Raw genomic sequence first — 19,401 nt, forward strand, 5'->3', positions numbered from 1 at the left:
GGTAGGCTATAAAATCATGTTTTTCATCCAAATTTCTAGAATAGAAGGCGTATTTGCACCTACTATTCTAAAAAAATAAGAACTTGGATTTCATTTCATTTAAGTGTAAATACAAGACATGTATGGGCAATATAATATAGGAAATATAACCCATGCACTTTAAGAATTGGAAATCATTTTGGAGCTCCAAGGGACAACAAAGCGGTGTGTCCTATCAATCATAAAATCTATTTTAGGCTTATTTTCAGGTTTACCGAAATATGCATGCATGCGAATGAAGTGGAAATATAATATAAACCATACTAAAAACATTCAGGAAATTATTTAGAAATCAAAAAATTGTTTTAACGCATCCACCAAGAAAGCCAAAATACTTACCCAAATACCAAAAAACATTATTTTTCAATGAAAATACTAAAAAAAGAGTCGAAAACTGGGGAGGCAAAAAAATCTTAGGAGGGGCAAATGCCTCCACCCCACCCCTCTTGGGCTGGTGCCATTGACGTGATCCTTACCTCAGATCTCAACATTGCATAACGGTAACTAAATACAGATCTTGTCTTACCATCGAAGATTTTCTTTAACATCTCTTAGACCAGCATTTCTCAAACTACGTCTTAACCTACTATGCATCCTCCTTAAGGTTCTTTCACACTGCGCCGTAGAACCTTTCATACTAGCATTATTTTAAACTTTATGTTAGGTAATATAATCTTTCAGATAAAATATTATCCGTAATGCGGTCATTGCCGATGAGACCGAAGCTCTACATGGAATTTAATGTTTCGTAAGCTTATGCTGTGCTATGAAAAATTCAGTATACCACCAACAAAAAAGAACTTCTGGATGAACAACTAAAACATTTTGAAAATCAATTAATAAACTTTTAATAGAAAGCCTGTTACGCGTGATCAAAGCTTGAATCTCCATCACCATCCAACGTTTTTAATTTTTATTAAGTTGCCCATGATGATTGTGATGATTCTAGACGAAGCTTATGGCAGTTTTATGAATTTTACGTCAGTCTGGTGTAAAAGGCAACACTTAATTAGCATGTTTTAACCAGTTATGTATGTAGTTCAAAGTCGCTGAAGTCTTCTATTTGCCAATATGGCTCAGTACAACTACCTTACCAACCATTATGTTAAGTTTTATCAACTCTTGTACAATCTGTTGCTCTCTGCCTCCGACAATAATAATACATCCCAGCAAAACACTGACATTGCTTTTATCTCACATCTAAATTTGTCTGATACTTTTATATAAAAAAATGTAATAAATTTCATTCACATTTTTTTTTTTTTTTTTTTTTTTTTTTTTTTTTGTGGCTTTATCAAGCTAATACTTGCAATGTTTCTGCTTGAAGTGCTCACTACAACTACCTTACTAACTATTATGTTAAGTTTTACCAGCTCTTGTACAATCTGTTGCTCTCTGCCTCCGACAATAATAATACATCCCAGCCAAACACTGACATTGCTTTTATCTCACATCTAAATTTGTCTGATACTTTTATAAAAAAAATGTAATAAATTTCATTCACATTTTTTTTTTTTGTGGCTTTATCAAGCTAATATTTGCAATGTTTCTGCTTGAAGTGCTCACTACAACTACCTTACTAACTATTATGTTAAGTTTTATCAACTCTTGTACAATCTGTTGCTCTCTGCCTCCGACAATAATAATACATCCCTGCAAAACACTGACATTGCTTTTATCTCACATCTAAATTTGTCTGATACTTCTATAAAAAAAATGTAATAAATTTCATTCACAATTTTTTTTTTGTGGCTTTATCAAGCTAATATTTGCAATGTTTCTGCTTGAAGTGCTAAATGCAACTACCTTACTAACTATTATGTTAAGTTTTACCAACTCTTGTACAATCTGTTGCTCTCTGCCTCCGACAATAATAATACATCCCAGCAAAACACTGACATTGCTTTTATCTCACATCTAAATTTGTCTGATACTTTTATAAAAAAAAAAATGTAATAAATTTCATTCACATTTCTTTTTTTTTGTGGCTTTATCAAGCTAATATTTGCAATGTTTCTGCTTAAAGTGCTCACTACAACTACCTTAACAACCATTATGTTAAGTTTTATCAACTCTTTTACAATCTGTTGCTCTCTGCCTCCGACAATAATAATACATCCCAGCAAAACACTGACATTGCTTTTATCTCACATCTAAATTTGTCTGATACTTCTATAAAAAAAAATGTAATTAATTTCATTCACTTTTTTGTGGCTTTATCAAGCTAATATTTGCAATGTTTCTGCTTGAAGTGCTCACTACAACTACCTTACTAACTATTATGTTAAGTTTTACCAAGTCTTGTACAATCTGTTGCTCTCTGCCTCCGACAATAATAATACATCCCAGCAAAACACTGACATTGCTTTTATCTCACATCTAAATTTGTCTGATACTTTTATAAAAAAAAAAATGTAATAAATTTCATTCACATTTTTTTTTTTTTTTTTTTTTTTTTTTTTTTTTTTTTTTTTTTTTTTTTCTTTATCAAGCTAATATTTGCAATGTTTCTGCTTGAAGTGCTCACTGCAACTACCTTAACAACCACTATGTTAAGTTTTATCAACTCTTGTACAATCTGTTGCTCTCTGCCTCCGACAATAATAATACATCCCAGCAAAACACTGACATTGCTTTTATCTCACATCTAAATTTGTCTGATACTTCTGTAAAAAAAAATGTAATAAATTTCATTCACATTTTTTTTTTTTGTAGCTTTATCAAGCTAATATTTGCAATATTTCTGCTTGCTACTTACTACAACTACCTCCGACAATAATAATACATCCCAGCAAAACACTGACATTGCTTTTATCTCACATCTAAATTTGTCTGATACTTCTATAAAAAAAAAATTTAATAAATTTCATTCACATTTTTTTTTTTTTTTGTAGCTTTATCAAGCTAATATTTGCTATATTTCTGCTTGAAGTGCTCACTACAACTACCTTACTAACTATTATGTTAAGTTTTACCAACTCTTGTACAATCTGGTGCTCTCTGCCTCCGACAATAATAATACATCCCAGCAAAACACTGACATTGCTTTTATCTCACATCTAAATTTGTCTGATACTTTTATATAAAAAAAATGTAATAAATTTCATTCACATTTTTTTTTTTTTTTTTTTTTTTTTTTTTTTTTTTTTTTTTTGTGGCTTTATCAAGCTAATATTTGCAATATTTCTGCTTGCTACTTACTACAACTACCTCCGACAATAATAATACATCCCAGCAAAACACTGACATTGCTTTTATCTCACATCTAAATTTGTCTGATACTTCTATAAAAAAAAAAAATGTAATAAATTTCATTCACATTTTTTTTTTGTAGCTTTATCAAGCTAATATTTGCTATATTTCTGCTTGAAGTGCTCACTACAACTACCTTACTAACTATTATGTTAAGTTTTAACAACTCTTGTACAATCTGGTGCTCTCTGCCTCCGACAATAATAATACATCCCAGCAAAACACTGACATTGCTTTTATCTCACATCTAAATTTGTCTGATACTTTTATATAAAAAAAAAAATGTAATAAATTTCATTCACATTTTTTTTTTTTTTTTTTTTTTTTTTTTTTTTTTTTTTTTGTGGCTTTATCAAGCTAATATTTGCAATGTTTCTGCTTGAAGTGCTCACTACAACTACCCTACTAACTATTATGTTAAGTTTTACCAACTCTTGTACAATCTGGTGCTCTCTGCCTCCGACAATAATAATATTCACATTTTTTTTTTTTTTTTTTTTTTTTTTTTTTTTTTTTTTTTTTTTATTAAGCTAATATTTGCAATTTATCAAGCTAATATTTGCAATAATTCTGCTTGAAGTGCTCACTACAACTACCTTACTAACAATTATGTTAAGTTTTTTTTTTTTTTTGCTTTATCAAGCTAATATTTGCAATGTTTCTGCTTGAAGTGCTCACTGCAACTACCTTAACAACCATTATGTTAAGTTTTATCAACTCTTATACAATCTGTTGCTTTCTGCCTCCGACAATAATAATACATCCCAGCAAAACACTGACATTGCTTTTATCTCACATCTAAATTTGTCTGATACTTCTATAAAAAAAAATGTAATAAATTTCATTCACATTTTTTTTTGTGGCTTTATCAAGCCAATATTTGCAATGTTTCTGCTTGAAGTGCTCACTACAACTACCTCACTAACTATTATGTTAAGTTTTATCAACTCTTATACAATCTGTTGCTCTCTGCCTCCGACAATAATAATACATCCCAGCAAAACACTGACATTGCTTTTATCTCACATCTAAATTTGTCTGATACTTTTATAAAAAAAAAAATGTAATAAATTTCATTCACATTTTTTTTTGTGGCTTTATCAAGCTAATATTTGCAATGTTTCTGCTTGAAGTGCTCACTACAACTACCTCACTAACTATTATGTTAAGTTTTACCAACTCTTGTACAATCTGTTGCTCTGCCTCCGACAATAATAATACATCCCAGCAAAACACTGACATTGCTTTTATCTCACATCTAAATTTGTCTGATACTTCTATATAAAAAAATGTAATAAATTTCATTCACATTTTTCTTTTTTTATGGCTTTATCAAGCTAATATTTGCAATGTTTTTGCTTAAAGTGCGTTCATAAATATAGAATGATCGCAAAAAGAAAATCCAATCTCATCTCAAGAGCTTTCGATTTTTTTTTTAAATAAAAGCAGTAATCATAAATTTCAAAATATCTGTGAAACGAAAATAAGGAGGTAAATATTTATCAGAACTTTGACTGTTCCGTCAGACCTGTGAATGTTATTGTTGCTTTAGTGTTTCTTATTGATTAAAAATGGGTAAAAACTTGTTTGTTTATTTAGAAAGATAATTCTCTTGGGCTAAGCCAATATTTGAATACCCTTATCAGCAACTTTCTAATGTAAAGGCTTACGTTGTATCAAAAGCGCTTTTATTTTTAGAAAACAAGGGGTAAAAATATACGGAATATTGTAATCCTGCAAAAATCGAAAGTAATTTTAGGCTAATTTTAATAACTTTAGACCAAAGGCGTTTCACAGTCCCTGCCTTGACATTTTATAATTAGTAACTAATATTTCGGTTGCGGTATTTTGGGTACGAGGCATATTCTCCCCCGGAAAATCTCCCCTCGGAAAACTCGTCCCCAACTAATATGTCAGTAATTTAATTACTAATACTACTTTTTCCAAAAAATTCTGAACTAACAATAGCCAGAGAAAGTGTGACAGATGCTTAATACGGCCAATGCAAAGGTCCATGCTCCACTGGTGCAAGGCACAAGGCTGTATCCAGGGGGTAAGGGTGTTTGACCCCTCCCTTACCTAAATGTTTCTTCGACTCTAAAAACATAACAAAAATGAATATAGACAAATTTTTGATGTGTTTCTTTAATTTTTTGTACCCCTCTCCCCAAAAAAAATGTATATTCTTTTATACCCCTCCCCCCCCCGCAAAAAAAAATCCTGGAAACAGCCATACGGCTAGACGTATTCCCCCGGAAAATTCCCCATCAATTAGAAAATTCACATCCGAACATTTTCCCCCAGATAATTTCCCTTGATAAAAATTCACCCCGCATGTGAAACTAAGCAGGCACAGAGAAATTATAACAAATAAAATAATGAAAAAGGAACGAATTTAGGGATATTCTATAAATATGTTAAAATATAGGCAGGTGTGGTGTAAAACATCCTATAAGTAGTATCCCCTCAATCTATTCGAGCCGCTACTCGACGCAAATAGCCGCTACTCTTTTCTTTCTTCATGGTTTGACATCATGCAAAAGTTTAACGGCGATTGTGTCAAGACGCAGCTGTTATTAATTTTCTTCAAGATGCAGGGATTTGTTCTGTAATAGCGAGTGTTTTCTAAGAGATACAGGTGTTTGTTACATAATAGAGAATGTTTTCTTCAGGATTCCTTTGGTTATTTAAAAAACCTACGATGGCTAAAAGACAACCTTCAGGAGCATGCCAAACCAAGATTATTTGGTTATTGCGTAATAGGGGCCTGTTTGTTTATTTATGCAAATGTTTTCTTCAAGATGTTTTTCACGACGTTTTAAGACATTTCAAGACGTTAAAAGAAATTTTTCTTCAAGACCTTTTTCGAGACGTTTCAAACATTTCAAGACGTTTTTAATACATTTTTGCTCAAGATAAATTTCTTAAAAATTTCTTAAAGACTTCTTCCTTCAGGACTCGTGGGGAATCCCCGCTTGTAACTGCGGAGGGCACACACTTGGGTGCTACATAATGACGGTGCACTTGTGAGTGTTACGTATTGGAGGATCACACGTAGGATATTACATAATACTTTAATAGATTTTTTCTTCAGGATTCTATTTTTCTTGCAAGGCTTTTTTTCTTCAGGGTTTTATTTTTTTTCTACAACGCGTTTTTTCTTCGACATTTCATTTTATTCAAGACTTTTTCTTTCGTTTTCTTTAAGAATTTTTTTCTCAGGGAATCTTTATATTCCAAAAATTTTTGTCCGCTTTAGGAATTGGAAGATTTCCCCCAATGGAACTGCGTGTCAGACAACTGAACTAAGAAATCTATTAATTGCGTATTTCCTATCGCCCGGATAATTGACATGCGGGGGAGAAAATTGACCACTGGAAATTAGTTACATTTGACCTGCACCTGCTTGTTATAAGGTTTTTAATTTTCTAACGTAACCTAGACGTTGCTTTGTAAGACACGGACTTTTATTGTAATTACAAGTTTTCTTAATCAAAAACATTATAAATTTCTGAAATCACAGAAAAAGCTGTTAAAACTGAAAAAAAGAAAAAACAAAATGTGAAAAAGCTCTAACTTGAGTTAGACACAGACATTTTATTGTACATACAAGTTTTATTTATAAAAAGAGCCAAGAGCTCATATGGCACTTGTGACGAGGTCGAAAGAGCCAAGAGCTTCTTACCACCAAGTTTCATTACGATCTCTTCAATCTAAGTGTTTTCCGAGATTTCCGGTTTTCCCCTCCAATTCCCCCCAATGTCACCGAATCCGGTCGGGATTTAAAATAAGAGCTCTGAGACACGAGGTCCTTCTAAATATTAATTTTCATTTAGGTCCGATCCGTTCGTAAGTTAAAAACGTCTAATTTTTTCTAATTTTTCCGAATGAATTATCCTTCTACTTCTCCCAGATGGTCGAATCGGGGAAGTGACTATTTCCAATTTAATCTGGTCGGGTCCCTGATACGCCAGCCAACTTTCAGCGATCGCTATATTGATCACGTATCTGGTTTTGGATCTTCTTCGTATAAAAATTGGGTCGATCTGAGACTTCTCACACCCTAAGTGAGAATCATACCCCTAGACCCCAAGCCATACTTAAGAAGAACAATCATTTATTTTATCGGCGAATCAAATTCTTCTCAACTATCTTGTTTGGTCGCTCACCCCCCCCCCCCACCCCGAGACGGTCGAACCAGTGAAGAGAATATTTCTAATTGAATCTAGACTGGTCACTGATACACCTGCCAACTTTCATCGTCCTAGCTTATCTGGAAGTGCCCAAACTAGTAAATCCCCCCAACTCCCCCAAAGAGAGCGGATCCGTTCCGATTATATCAATCATGTATCTAGGACATGTGTTTGTTCTTCCAACCAAGTTTTATACCGATATTTACATTCTAAACGTTTCCCGAGAGTTCCGGTTTCCCCCTCCAACTCCCCTCAATGTCATCGGATCTGGTCGGAATTTAAAATCAGAGCTCTGAGACACAAGGTCTTTCGTACGGACACGAGACACGAATCTAGTCGTACAGTCGGTACAGTTTTCGACTGTACCTTATTCTTAACCAATATCCACTTACTTACAAAGCTATGATTTGAATAGACTATTATCATTATAATAGATTATTATAAATAGACAAAATTGCACCGCAATGCAATTTTGTGAACGTCTTAAAACTTCTGAGGTTTTAAAGGCCTCTACAGTCTTCTGTTTTAAGACTTTAAAGGGGAAACGAAAAAAGAAAAATAATAGTTTTTAGAATAAGTAGTTTATTATAGCCGGTTCTGCATACCGGGCATATAGCTGCTATACAAGCTATCCTTCCTACACAAAACAGTGGGAGGGGGGGGGGGGGCTAAGCTTGGTCTAAGAATCCCAGAAAAAAAAATGTTGACCTGAAAATATATATTGTTTCTTGCTTCAGAAATAAATCTTCTGACCTACACCTCCCTTACCATCGAGTCGGATATTTCTGCGCATATGCACGTGGAGATGAATTTCTAGAGTCCACACACCGACGGAGGAGTGGCGGGCTGACTTATCAACAACATAGGCTACTGGCAAATTCTAAACTATGGGGAATTGTGAAAAATTGTAAAAATTATACCATTTTGGAGAGAAGGGACAAGGTCCCAAAAGTTCCCCTGGTCCCTCTCCCAATGTGTTTCTTTGAAAGACATTTTGTGCTCCAATTGTCATGTGTTGGTAGAAATTTTGCGAAGGTGGACTTGATTCTCTTAAATTTTTTTTATATTCTATTGAAAAGCACAGAAATAATATGCTATCTCGTTTGGAACCGAGAATCAAAAGTTCTTATCTTAACGAAAACTGTGTTCCTATATTTTTGTGATATATGACAGATGCACGAGCCTTCACTTATAGTTCTTATGGTTTTGCTTATTCTATGCTAGTAATGATTGATCAATAGCTGGTTTTTTTTTTTTTTTTTTTTTTTAGCTTCAATTACTTTCTTCTTGTACCGTTTGGTTGATGTATATTTTCAGATATATTTGCTGAGATTCCTCTTGTTGTTTTTTTATTGTTTTTTTTTTTTTTTTTTTTTTTTGGTTTGATTTGATAGATTGAAGATTGAAGATGGGATCCAGCTCTAAATGGGTACCTGAAGATATATTGGGAAGGTAACCGGGAAGGGTTTGCGAAAGAACAGGATGGCTGCCGACCCCTCCCTTTCATTCCACTTCCTTACTGAAAAGCCATGAAATAGAGATCAGCACTGCCGATAGGGATTTTAAAATTCAATGTCTTGTTTTCTTTTCTTCTTATTTTTTTAAGATTGTAAAATGGAGGGATCATGAGTTTAGAGAGGTGTAGGTGGGTTCTGACCATGCTTTTAAATAGGGGAATGAAAGATAGGATCATGTACCAGCATTTATTATGAGATATTGGAAGGAGATTAATAAACTAATTATAAGAGGAAAATATGATGAGATATTGGGATGGCGGCTCGGGTTACCCTTTCGTGGAAAGGCTGAGGGAGGGAACACTTTGATTAGAATACAGTTTGAGGGGTTTTATCCCCTACCATAAGACTTCTTTTCATCCCTGATGAAGGTTGAACCTGTGTCTCTCCTATGGAAATGAAAAAAGGCGGGAAATTACTGAACTGGAAACTTGAATCAGTTCTGTAAAGAACTTACAACATAATATAGGCAGACAATAGGCTTTTATTTCCTTTACGAAAAACCAATCAGAATTGCACAATATGGCAAAAAAAACTTCTCCCATTTTTGGTTTTTATTTCATATTTGGCCTGTGATAAACGGTAACAATAAGCTAAACCATGCCATTTTCCATCATTAAATATTAGAGATTTTAATTTTCTGTTTTCAGGTGTTCGATAGCGATGAACCGAAACGAGAAAAGCTGCTTTATGTTACTGTTAAAGCTGTTGATGAAGGTTTCCCAGCATTGGATGTACTTTGCACCTTTTCAGTTACTATTATTTATAAAAATGACAACGCGCCCATATTCGATAAAAATGTAAGTCTGTAGTTTCAGTGTATACTAATGCTACATTTAATCGCAGTATTAGCCGATCCTTCTGCCAGGATTCTGCATTATATTCGGGGGGGGGGGCTCAACTAATTTTAAGATATCGTCTTATGATTAGGTCGTTTTCACCGAAGTTTATATCAGATTTTCTTGATTTTACTGAAGAGTGATGATAAGACTTTAAGCTTCTCTAATATTCCAACTTGTTAAAAAGATAGATGGTATGAAATATGTCCATATGTTTAGGGATATGTATATAATAAAACTTTAGATATTTGCATTTTATGATTTTTTCTTATTTGAGAAGAGGTCAGTGAAAAGTTTCTGTCCCCTAGCATTCTAAATGAACAAACTCCTATTTTGCAAACTTTGGATACGTGAAGCTTGACGATCATGACTGCAATCTATTTTATTATTAAATGACGATTTTTTTGCATCGAAGTTTCACCTATAAATTTGTAAAGGGCAATTTTTGAAAAAGTAATTTTTAAAGAAATCTGTTAAATTGTTGGATTGTGCCTAATTTAAAATTTAAATGAATAGCTGGCTGTGTTGCAGAGGGAGATTTCCCTGTCCAACAATTTATGATTGGGAGATTCTTCAGAAAAAAAAAATCTGGAAACCCTGGTTCTTAGCTGAACGCCGTTTTTATTGTTACTATTGTTATTTCGTTTGAAGGCGTTAAACAAACATACGTTTTAACAAAATCGTATCTTAACAAAAGTATTGTGCTTTTCAGCCTATTTGAACCAAAAGTAATTTACTTTTCTTTTTTCTTTTACTATTGATAATCATATAATTATATTATTATTGCACACATTGCTGAATTATATATGATAAAAATAACATAATTGCAAATTAGAACATATAGATTTATCTCAAGTGTGTCGGTTCCATGCTGAAACCTCCGGATCTTTGCTGTTCACACTATTTATCGTTAACAGCTTTCGGATTTTAATAGTCTGAATCGAACCATGCTAGAAAATAATCTTTAAAGTTTTGGCATGGAAAGTTTCATTTTGATATGTTTTTATCATTAGAAAATCCTCAAATATCACGCGGGCAAATAGTAATTATGATAATAATCGACCGTCTTTAAGTGTAACGAATACAGAAGTGTAAACTTTCTAGTTTATTTGAATAATAAGTTGAACCAATAAAATTGGTTGTATTTTTAAATAGAAGAGGAACTATTTGGGGGTCCAAGGCTTTTCGCTCTGGACTGTTTATTGTGTCAAGTGCCTAAATGAAATACAATGAAAAATATTTAGGCACATGCTCCTTGTGTACGTTTTGATTTGTTATTTTTCTGCATTTCTAAGGTTTACATAAAAAACGAAAAACACAAAAAGACAAAACAAATGGGTATAATTCTCAGCCATTGATAATTCAGCCAGGATAATCTATATATATAAAAATAAGTTGTCTGTGTGTCTGTGTGTCGAGTGACGTCATGTTTGTGTGTCGACTGACGTCATAATCTTAATGCTAATTTTATTGTTATTATTATTATTTTAATTGTTACTATGAGATTTTATTAGTTTATTATTACTACATTATTTTCTCTTATACTCTTTGCCTCTTTAATATTGAATACAAAAATGAAGAAATTTATAAGTTTGCCCCAAAGGTTGTAATAATACTTAGATGAGTTTAAAAAAAGTATAGCTAAGATAACAATAATTATAGAAGCGGGGACTTTCAACCGTCAATTATTTTGATATTGTTCAAAAATTCTTGCATATATCCTGTCAAAGATTAATACTACACTTCATTCCTAAGTTTTGATTACAAGAATGTCTTGACAGATTCATTTAAACCAATTTCGTTTTTATTCCAGTGCTGCTTAGTAAACTTAGCAAATGTCCATTTTTCTCCATATTCTTTTTCATCTTGTTTTAGTCTATATTTCTTCAATAATAAATATTCAGCATGCTGCTAAAGTGCACAAAGTTTGAATTTTGTCAACTAAGGATTGCGTTTCACAAAATAATTTATCTGCTCTCCGAAGCAGAAATATGGATTATAAATTCATAATAGTTTTTACAATAAATATTGAATGTTTTTTACGTCTGTGTAGCGAATTTGTTATTTCATCTAATGTGTTACTGTTAATAGTGCTCTCACATGTGCACAAAGGGTAATAGTCAAACGTTTCCTTATACGCCCTGTCTTAGGACCAAAAGGCGTACACGGGAAGGGAGGGGGGCTTGAGGCCCGGAACCCCTTCTCATATCCTAAATTTTTTGTAGATTTCTAAGCACTTTTTATTCAAATTATTAAGTACAGTTTCCATTTTTTATCCCCCCCAAACTTCTATAAATTTTTTTGGGAATATCTTTAAGAACCGTAAGTCTCTTTGATTTCTGAGTAGATACTGAATGTGCAATGACGATAGATAACAAAACTGCATCTGACGCGTAATTTGGCTGTTATCATTTAGCTTTTATTTGTATTAGTTAAACTCTGTGGAAATTCGATTTGAATTTTGAAAATACCATGAAAGTTGAATATTGACTAAAATAAAGTTGCAATCCCTAATCCACATAAAAAATTATTGGATACACGCTATAATCTCAATTTTGTGCAGCACGTAGCCTCCTCAGCCTCCTCTATGACTTAGCTCGGGAATATCTTAAATAATATTAATATTTTTTAATTTTTGAGTAGGTGCTAAAATGCTGAATGTGCTGTAACGATAGATAACAAAAGTGTATGGAATGCGCAATCTGGGTGTTACCACTTGGGCTTTATTATCTATAAAAATTAGAGTTGAATTTTGAAATAGCGAGAAAGTTCAATATTGACGAAAACAAAATCGTAATACCTCGGGTTTTTTAACTAGTTATCCAATACGATACAAGGTTGTTTTTATAATAGTTACCGTTTTAATGTTGTGTTAAAACCAATATTATACAAAGTGGAACAAATCGATTTATTTTTGTTTTGTTGTATCAGCTCTGTTATGTGTTGTTAAGTAAATAGCAAATTGACAAATTTCAATTTTAAAATGGGAACAAAAAGTTTTTGTTCGGGGGGGGGGAAGGTTACAAAAACTTAAAAATACATCCAGAATTTGTTTACATGCATTTTGTTCCTGTTTTACGATTCAAGGAATTTTGTTTGGGGGGAGGGGTCAAATCTGGTACCCCTCTGGATACGGCCTTGTCCGTAGCATTAAAATGTATATTTACTAAATAAGTATTGCAGTCAAATAACTGACTGAAATTACATCTGCTATTTTTTATAATTTTTATATACGTTAATAAGGTTTATCTGTTTATTGCCATAATTTATTGTAAGACGGGCACTAAGGATTCGGAAATTGAGAATGAAATGAAATTAAACCCCAGTCACGAGAAGAAAAACAGAGTAAAGCAGAGATGAAAATAGAAGAGTTTCATATCTTAAAGGCTTCACTTCAAATCTGGAATTTTTAGCAGTTGCCTATTCTTCTTTTAAAAATTATATTTTGAGAATATAGCTGATTTGAAGATTTTAAGATTGGTCGAATATTATGCCATCCGTTTATGTTCTAATTTGAGTAATTGATAACATGAGATTGGGCGTTTTTAACCTCATCTGCTATTTTTACTTCAGTTTCAACTTTCACTTACTTCCCCGGTATTTTACTTTAGCTTTAATTTCCTCTAATTCTTCAGTATTTTACCTCAGCTTCAATTTTGGCTTCACATACTTCACCAGTATTTTTAGTTCAGCATTAACTTTAGCTTCGCTTACTTAACTAGAATTTTACGTCAGCTTCAACTTTAAATTCGCTTTTTTTTATCAATATTTTTACTTCAACTTTATCTACTCCTACTTCACCTTTTACTTCAGCTTTAACTTCACATGTATTTTTTCAACTTTAACTTCACCTGCTCCATCATTATTTTTACTTCAGCTTTACCTTCACCTGCTTCATGAGTATTGTTGCTTCGAGTTTAACTTCATTTACTTCACCATTATTTTTATTTCAACTTCAAGTTCACCTGCTTTATCTGTATTTTTACTGTAGCTTTAACTTCACCTACTTCACGTTTATTTTTAATTCAACTGTTTACTTCACCAGTATATTTTCTTCAATTTTAACCTCATCAGTGTTTTCAAGCTTCTCCAACCATATTTATTTTTTATGTCCCAACATTAAACAAACTGAAAAGAACAAGAAATATTTGTAGTATTTACCGTATTTTTTCTTCTTTTGCGAACCAGAATGATGAGAGAAGGAAATGGGAAGAATGTGTTTTTGGTTTTTGCATGTCCGCTCTTACTGTGTAGGCTTTGTCACTCATATTTTCTGTTGAAAAATATTCATGTTTTAGCGCCAATTAGCTTTGACCTGTCATCTCAATGCTGGTAAATTGAAATTAAAATCTTGCTTTTCTTCTGGAAAGTATGATTTTGATTAGTTTTACGGCAATTTATGTGAAACAAAATATTTTAGAAAATTAGGTACTAGTTGAAAATATTGGTCTTGGCTCACATGTTAATACAAGCGTTAATACATGTTAATACAAAATTTTGCTTCCTTCATCTGCATGTTTAGTATCACTGGCGTCAATTGGCATAGATGTAGGGAGGGGAGACAGCAAAAGAATTGTCAAGCAGGGGGCTGGAGTAATTTGTTGCTTTTTCAATTTTTTCAGTGAAAACACATAAAGCCATTCTTCAAAGAAATTTCCAAAATTAGGGGGGATATTCCCTTCCAATTTACACCACAAGTGGGGACTCCAGCTTGGTATCAAATGGTTTAAGTCAAGATACATTATGTTTAGATTTAGTTTGCACTCTTACGTAATTCCCTCAATTTCTTTTCGTCGTCTTGTTCTGTTATTTATTCTGTGTGATGTAATTACACATCCTTACAACAAACGTAATCTGTTAGCAATATTATTTTTGGTTCCTCTGGCCCGACTCTGGTTCCTTCCCCCAGGAATCTTGAGCGTCTTATTATCCCATATTCTCCTGTGTTAACCCGATACTTACCCATTTTCTGCGTTTTTTTTTACGTTATTACCGGTGGCATCAATTTGTGAAACTTAGAGGAGGAAGGGGAATGTATTTTTCAATATCTCTGGGAGGCAAATTCGTCGTTTTTCTAGTTTTCTCAGTGAAAATACACCAAAAAAGGTATTCTCCAATATATAGGGGGGAGAACTCTAAACGGTACACCCACTTCCGATCAACGTGGTTGCTTTTGACCCCCTCTAAATATTATTCATGCTCAGGTATCTATAAATAATGGTTAATTTTTAAAGACAGATTTAATAAAAACTGTCTTAAACACTTAAACACGGGATATTTTTTAGTATTTACATACATAATCATATTAACGTAAGGAGCGACCCGGCTCAATAGTAACCACAACTCTAAAAAAATGGAATTTTGATACCAATAGCTACATCAAAAAAATCTCATTTCAATGCTGATTTTAAATATATAACTTTAATCAAGATTAGTCTGACTTATCAAAAGTTAAGAGCCTGAGAAAATTTGCCTCATTTTAGAAAATAGGGGGAAACACCCCCTAAGAGTCATACAATCTTAACGAAAATCACACCATCAGATTCAGCGTATTAGAGAACCTAATTGTAGAAGTATCAAGCTCCTATCTACAAAAATGTAGAATTTCACATGTTTTGCCAGAAGACAAATCATGGATGCGTGTTTATTTGTTTTTTTTTTTTCCCCAGGGGTGATCGTATCGACCCAGTAGTCCTAGAATGTCGCGGGAGGGCTCATTCTAACGGAAATTAAAAGTTCTAGTGCCCATTTTAAGTGACTAAAAAATTGGAGGGCGCCTAGGCCCCCTCCCACGCTCATTTTTTCCCAAAAGTCACCGGATCAAAATTCTGAGATAGCTATTTTATTCACCATAGTCAAAAAACCTAATAACTATGTCTTTGGGGACGACTCACTACCTCACAGTCTCCCTGGGAGGGGTTGTAAGTTACAAACTTTGGCATGTGTTTACATATAGTAATGGTTACTGGGAAGTGTACGGACGTTTGCAGGGGAATTTTTTGGTTTGGGAGGGAGAGTTGAGGTGGGGGAGATTGGCTACGCAGGAGGATCTTTCCCTTGTAAAACTTCTCATTGGGAAGAGACTTTCAATTAAGGGGGACCAGGATTTTCTTGCATTATTTAAAAAAACAATGAAAAAATAAATATGAGAAGTTTTTTCTACTGAAAGTGAGGAGCAGCATTAAAACTTAAAACTAGGAGAAATTATTGCGCATATGAGGGGTTTACCTCTTCGTAATACCTCGCTCTTTCCGCGAATGTATTTTTAGTAAGTTCACCTAGTTATTTTACAGCCTTTGTGATTCAAGGGTCATTCTTAATAAGTTGAAGCAATCAATTATGAATAACTACAAATTACGCTATATAATTAGCTATAAGCTTACACCCTTACACAAATAATATGATATTTAATTAGTATATTCCGTAAGTTTATTGAGGTTCCAAAAGCGATAACGCATGTATATAAAACTTAAAAAAACATACACAAATGAACGAAAATGGGCAAAGCGAGGATGAGATGGTAACGAAGGCCCTACATTAACACTTGGTGAGGGAAATTTTTAAATTTTAGCTGGGTAGTAACCATATGGCACAGCTACTTAAGATACAACTTTTATGGACCAAAGAACTAACAACAATACAAACTTAAAAAAAAACTGAAAAAAAAACACTTCTAAAGAGTATCATTTCTGAAACAAGGCTTGCACCAATGAAGTTCCCATTTGAGTTAAGAAATACATTGCTTTAATTACTTCTGATTTGTTCCTACCGTTCATCCATGTATGCACTAAAAACTAAAACACATTTACGTAAAATGAATTTATGTAAAATAACATAAAATGCAGAATTAAATTGTCGATAGAAAATTTTCCATCCTAAGTAGTCAGGACTAACCAAACAAAAAATCCCCATTACTTCACTCCCAAGGGTGAAACCCTTTTAAAAAACTATATAAAAGGAGCGAAACTCCAGAAACAATGAAAAAATTACAACCAGCGTCATAAAATACGATTTTTGTCAGAGCTTATTTAAACGAAAAAAAACTATTTCTGACGAGTTCCAAGTTCCTCTTGCCGAAGTGATATTTCAACTCACTTGAAAAAGTAATTTTATTTTCAAAGGGTGAAGCATCCAAAAAAGTACGCAAAAAGAAACAAGCTTCACAAAGAATGTGAAGCAAAAAGGAAGTTCACAACCACCGTTCGAGATTTTGTTCTTTTGTGATTTTTGGCAGCTGATCTCATAGGTGTATTTGGGACAGGTTCTTGGTTAATATCTATTGGTTTCTTATAATATTCTGTAAGATCGTTTTTAATTAAATTTGTGCGTTGAGCATCTTCTGAATATTCTCCTAAGCCCCTATTTAAGGAAATATTATTATTAATCTTAATTCTGATTTCAATTGCTTCTTGAACTACTTGCCCTATGCCTTGTTCATTGCTAATAAGGGCAGTTTCTTCAAAGAGTATTTTGTGGCAAGGACTTTCAAACACATGTCTTCTTAAAGTAGAATTAAAAGAAACAGAAGCAAAATTAGAATTTAGAATTTAGAATGTTGATATCATCCTTATGCTGTTCTAAGCGTTTCTCTAAATTCTGGTGAGTTTAACTCATTAGAATTCCTCGCGTGCAAATAATATTTTAACTTGGTCGAAAACTGTACTACGCTGACTAGCTGTTTAAACTTTATGGGTGTTCCAAGTCCCAACAACTAGAAATTTAAAACCTCTTTTTATACGTATGGAATTTTTTCGAAAGGACATCAAATATGACACCCTCCAAACATTAGGTATAATATTGACAAACTTGAAACTTGAGTAGGGTGTTTATGGACCATTCAAATACCAAGAAAATACCAAGGCGTGAAATAAATAATGACGAAGACCACACTGCCTTTACATAATATAAATACGGAAAAGAGAATAATGAGGGTTTTTTCCGAAACAGTGAACGAACAAAATCTATTTGAATATTTTGGCCCTATATCTAAGGGCCGTCTTCAGTAAAGAAAATAATAGACAATAACACACTTACAATAAAAGTTCTCGGTTAAAAAATCCATTTTCTTTAAGTAGCCTAGGCATCATTACCTCTTAACAGAAATGTCAGCCAAGAAAAGTTCAGTCTTGGCTTAACTGTGAGGGTGTCTTCCTCTCATAAATAATTTCTGGACTATTCGACTATGATGAACAAAATTGTTATCATCCAAATTTGATTGGAGGTGTTAACCGTGATGATAAGCATGGAAGAGGTGGGGGGGGGCTAGTTGTTCTCCAATAACTTTGACTCTTAAAAAGAAAACTACAACTTCCGATTTCAAATCAAATGAGCCCATTATGAAATTTACAAGACCGCCAATTCCATAAAAACCATACATGCTCTCATGACATAATTTACAACTTTACCCCCAGAGCGTGGGGGTGTCAGCCTTAGAGGTATTATTATTTATTCTTTGGGCCCTTTTTTAAAAAAAACCACTTTCTCATCTTTCAATAAGATGCGATTGGTGAAAAAAGAGGCTGGCTGGGAGGGGGCGGGGGTAAAAACCCTCCATCACTTTTGACTCTTAAAAATGAACTAGAACTTACAATTTTTAGCCAAATGAACTTTTTCTAAAGTTAAACAGCCACCTTTTCTATAAGAACCTTATATGCACCCAGGGCATAACTTACAACCCTTGCCCTGAGAGTTGTGGGGGTGTCTTCCTCAAGGAAATAATTTCCGGACTCTCCAACTACAATGGGGCAAATTGCCATCTCCAAATTTTGATTATATATCTGTAGGGAAATGAGGAGGCTGGGGGGAGGGGTTGGTTGCCCTGGAATCAATTTTGACTCTTAGAAAGGCCACCATAACTTCCAATTTCGAATCAAATGAGCCCTGTCTAAAGTTTAAATGTCCACTCATTCCATTAAAACCATTACATGCCCCAGGGGGATAACTTAAAGCCATATTCCCAGGGTGCTGGGGGGGGGGGGGGTTGTGTCATCCCTAGAGGCATTATTTTATGTTTTTTGGACTATTTTGAACGTTATCGCTATCTCATAATTTAATCAAAATCTTTGTGAAAAGAGGGGTTGACATAGGATTGTAAGTCATGCCCTGGGGTATATAAAGCTTTTCTGGAATGAGTGGTCATATATATTTTAGATTGGGCTCATTTGATTTGAAATTGGAAGTTATAATATCCTTTCTAAAATTCAAATGTGATTTGAGGGCAATCTGTCCTGCCCAAACTTATCATTTCCCCAAATACATCCAATCAACACTTGAAGATGGCGATTTGGCTCATTGCAGTTGCATTTGTCCCAAATAATAATATATGTGCCACAGCCTAAATGAGAAAACTGATGTGCTCTTTCTTAGAGAGCAATACAGAAAATAGGGACAGTTACCGGGATTTAACCATGCGATAGAACACTTGTTTTAATCATTCTTTTCATTTTTTTTTATAAAAGCTTCCTTTTGATATAAAAATTTCAGTACACTTTTTATCTGAATCCAAAAGACATGTGCTGTATTTAATTGCGTATGTACATATATTATTTGGAATATCTAATTAAT

General features: G+C 33.4%; 1 pseudogene; it reads left to right on the plus strand.

Annotated features, from left to right (window-relative positions):
* The window catches only part of LOC136043569 (beta-alanine-activating enzyme-like), a 202,276-nt pseudogene that overhangs the window by 155,145 nt on the left and 27,730 nt on the right, over window positions 1-19,401 (plus strand).

This window comes from Artemia franciscana, unplaced genomic scaffold (assembly GCF_032884065.1).
Source record: "Artemia franciscana unplaced genomic scaffold, ASM3288406v1 Scaffold_728, whole genome shotgun sequence".
In the NCBI taxonomy this organism is placed as follows: Eukaryota; Metazoa; Arthropoda; class Branchiopoda; order Anostraca; family Artemiidae; genus Artemia; species Artemia franciscana.